Here is a 4,333-nt window from a genome sequence, read left to right as displayed (position 1 = left end):
GGCGCATTGCTTTTGGCCGGCGGACCCGAACGCCTCGCTCGCGAGCCGACCCGTCCAACCAGCGGCTAAGTCCAACGCGGCGCATTGCTTTCGGCCGTCGGACCCGAACGCCTCGCTCGCGAGCCGACCCGTCCAACCAGCGGCTAAGTCCAACGCGGCGCATTGCTTTTGGCCGGCGGACCCGAACGCCTCGCTCGCGAGCCGACCCGTCCAACCAGCGGCTAAGTCCAACGCGGCGCATTGCTTTCGGCCGTCGGACCCGAACGCCTCGCTCGCGAGCGACCCGTCCAACCAGCGGCTAAGTCCAACGCGGCGCATTGCTTTTGGCCGGCGGACGCGAACGCCTCGCTCGCGAGCCGACCCGTCCAACCAGCGGCTAAGTCCAACGCGGTGCATTGCTTTCGGCCGGCGGACCCGAACGCCTCGCTCGCGAGCCGACCCGTCCAACCAGCGGCTAAGTCCAACGCGGCGCATTGCTTTCGGCCGTCGGACCCGAACGCCTCGCTCGCGAGCGACCCGTCCAACCAGCGGCTAAGTCCAACGCGGCGCATTGCTTTTGGCCGGCGGACGCGAACGCCTCGCTCGCGAGCCGACCCGTCCAACCAGCGGCTAAGTCCAACGCGGTGCATTGCTTTCGGCCGGCGGACGCGAACGCCTCGCTCGCGAGCCGACCCGTCCAAACAGCGGCTAAGTCCAACGCGGCGCATTGCTTTCGGCCGTCGGACCCGAACGCCTCGCTCGCGAGCCGACCCCTCCAACCAGCGGCTAAGTCCAACGCGGCGCATTGCTTTTGGCCGGCGGACGCGAACGCCTCGCTCGCGAGCCGACCCGTCCAACCAGCGGCTAAGTCCAACGCGGTGCATTGCTTTCGGCCGGCGGACGCGAACGCCTCGCTCGCGAGCCGACCCGTCCAACCAGCGGCTAAGTCCAACGCGGCGCATTGCTTTTGGCCGGCGGACCCGAACGCCTCGCTCGCGAGCCGACCCGTCCAACCAGCGGCTAAGTCCAACGCGGCGCATTGCTTTCGGCCGGCGGACGCAAACGCCTCGCTCGCGAGCCGACCCCTCCAACCAGCGGCTAAGTCCAACGCGGCGCATTGCTTTCGGCCGGCGGACGCGAAAGCCTCGCTCGCGAGCCGACCCGTCCAACCAGCGGCTAAGTCCAACGCGGCGCATTGCTTTCGGCCGGCGGACGCAAACGCCTCGCTCGCGAGCCGACCCCTCCAACCAGCGGCTAAGTCCAACGCGGTGCATTGCTTTCGGCCGGCGGACGCGAACGCCTCGCTCGCGAGCCGACCCGTCCAAACAGCGGCTAAGTCCAACGCGGCGCATTGCTTTTGGCCGGCGGACGCGAATGCCTCGCTCGCGAGCCGACCCGTCCAACCAGCGGCTAAGTCCAACGCGGCGCGTTGCTTTTGGCCGGCGGACGCGAACGCCTCGCTCGCGAGCCGACCCCTCCAACCAGCGGCTAAGTCCAACGCGGCGCATTGCTTTCGGCCGTCGGACCCGAACGCCTCGCTCGCGAGCCGACCCGTCCAACCAGCGGCTAAGTCCAACGCGGCGCATTGCTTTTGGCCGGCGGACCCGAACGCCTCGCTCGCGAGCCGACCCGTCCAACCAGCGGCTAAGTCCAACGCGGCGCATTGCTTTCGGCCGACGGACCCGAACGCCTCGCTCGCGAGCCGACCCCTCCAACCAGCGGCTAAGTCCAACGCGGCGCATTGCTTTTGGCCGGCGGACGCGAACGCCTCGCTCGCGAGCCGACCCGTCCAACCAGCGGCTAAGTCCAACGCGGTGCATTGCTTTCGGCCGGCGGACCCGAACGCCTCGCTCGCGAGCCGACCCGTCCAACCAGCGGCTAAGTCCAACGCGGCGCATTGCTTTCGGCCGACGGACCCGAACGCCTCGCTCGCGAGCCGACCCCTCCAACCAGCGGCTAAGTCCAACGCGGCGCATTGCTTTCGGCCGGCGGACGCAAACGCCTCGCTCGCGAGCCGACCCCTCCAACCAGCGGCTAAGTCCAACGCGGCGCATTGCTTTCGGCCGGCGGACGCGAAAGCCTCGCTCGCGAGCCGACCCGTCCAACCAGCGGCTAAGTCCAACGCGGCGCATTGCTTTCGGCCGGCGGACGCAAACGCCTCGCTCGCGAGCCGACCCCTCCAACCAGCGGCTAAGTCCAACGCGGTGCATTGCTTTCGGCCGGCGGACGCGAACGCCTCGCTCGCGAGCCGACCCGTCCAAACAGCGGCTAAGTCCAACGCGGCGCATTGCTTTTGGCCGGCGGACGCGAATGCCTCGCTCGCGAGCCGACCCGTCCAACCAGCGGCTAAGTCCAACGCGGCGCGTTGCTTTTGGCCGGCGGACGCGAACGCCTCGCTCGCGAGCCGACCCCTCCAACCAGCGGCTAAGTCCAACGCGGCGCATTGCTTTCGGCCGTCGGACCCGAACGCCTCGCTCGCGAGCCGACCCGTCCAACCAGCGGCTAAGTCCAACGCGGCGCATTGCTTTTGGCCGGCGGACCCGAACGCCTCGCTCGCGAGCCGACCCGTCCAACCAGCGGCTAAGTCCAACGCGGCGCATTGCTTTCGGCCGGCGGACCCGAACGCCTCGCTCGCGAGCCGACCCGTCCAACCAGCGGCTAAGTCCAACGCGGCGCATTGCTTTCGGCCGGCGGACGCAAACGCCTCGCTCGCGAGCCGACCCCTCCAACCAGCGGCTAAGTCCAACGCGGCGCATTGCTTTCGGCCGGCGGACGCGAAAGCCTCGCTCGCGAGCCGACCCGTCCAACCAGCGGCTAAGTCCAACGCGGCGCATTGCTTTCGGCCGACGGACCCGAACGCCTCGCTCGCGAGCCGACCCCTCCAACCAGCGGCTAAGTCCAACGCGGCGCATTGCTTTCGGCCGGCGGACGCAAACGCCTCGCTCGCGAGCCGACCCCTCCAACCAGCGGCTAAGTCCAACGCGGCGCATTGCTTTCGGCCGGCGGACGCGAAAGCCTCGCTCGCGAGCCGACCCGTCCAACCAGCGGCTAAGTCCAACGCGGCGCATTGCTTTCGGCCGGCGGACGCAAACGCCTCGCTCGCGAGCCGACCCCTCCAACCAGCGGCTAAGTCCAACGCGGCGCATTGCTTTCGGCCGGCGGACGCGAAAGCCTCGCTCGCGAGCCGACCCGTCCAACCAGCGGCTAAGTCCAACGCGGCGCATTGCTTTCGGCCGACGGACCCGAACGCCTCGCTCGCGAGCCGACCCCTCCAACCAGCGGCTAAGTCCAACGCGGCGCATTGCTTTCGGCCGGCGGACGCAAACGCCTCGCTCGCGAGCCGACCCCTCCAACCAGCGGCTAAGTCCAACGCGGCGCATTGCTTTCGGCCGGCGGACGCGAAAGCCTCGCTCGCGAGCCGACCCGTCCAACCAGCGGCTAAGTCCAACGCGGCGCATTGCTTTCGGCCGGCGGACGCAAACGCCTCGCTCGCGAGCCGACCCCTCCAACCAGCGGCTAAGTCCAACGCGGCGCATTGCTTTCGGCCGGCGGACGCGAAAGCCTCGCTCGCGAGCCGACCCGTCCAACCAGCGGCTAAGTCCAACGCGGCGCATTGCTTTCGGCCGGCGGACGCAAACGCCTCGCTCGCGAGCCGACCCCTCCAACCAGCGGCTAAGTCCAACGCGGTGCATTGCTTTCGGCCGGCGGACGCGAACGCCTCGCTCGCGAGCCGACCCGTCCAACCAGCGGCTAAGTCCAACGCGGCGCATTGCTTTCGGCCGGCGGACGCAAACGCCTCGCTCGCGAGCCGACCCCTCCAACCAGCGGCTAAGTCCAACGCGGCGCATTGCTTTCGGCCGGCGGACGCGAAAGCCTCGCTCGCGAGCCGACCCGTCCAACCAGCGGCTAAGTCCAACGCGGCGCATTGCTTTCGGCCGGCGGACGCAAACGCCTCGCTCGCGAGCCGACCCCTCCAACCAGCGGCTAAGTCCAACGCGGTGCATTGCTTTCGGCCGGCGGACGCGAACGCCTCGCTCGCGAGCCGACCCGTCCAAACAGCGGCTAAGTCCAACGCGGCGCATTGCTTTTGGCCGGCGGACGCGAATGCCTCGCTCGCGAGCCGACCCGTCCAACCAGCGGCTAAGTCCAACGCGGCGCGTTGCTTTTGGCCGGCGGACGCGAACGCCTCGCTCGCGAGCCGACCCCTCCAACCAGCGGCTAAGTCCAACGCGGCGCATTGCTTTCGGCCGTCGGACCCGAACGCCTCGCTCGCGAGCCGACCCGTCCAACCAGCGGCTAAGTCCAACGCGGCGCATTGCTTTTGGCCGGCGGACCCGAACGCCTCGCTCGCGAG

The sequence above is a fragment of the Prorops nasuta genome, unplaced genomic scaffold (genome assembly GCF_024137725.1).
Source record: "Prorops nasuta isolate Cenicafe-Biocafe unplaced genomic scaffold, Cenicafe_Pnas_1.2 PNAS00389, whole genome shotgun sequence".
In the NCBI taxonomy this organism is placed as follows: Eukaryota; Metazoa; Arthropoda; class Insecta; order Hymenoptera; family Bethylidae; genus Prorops; species Prorops nasuta.
Note: the sequence above shows the minus strand (reverse complement) of the source record.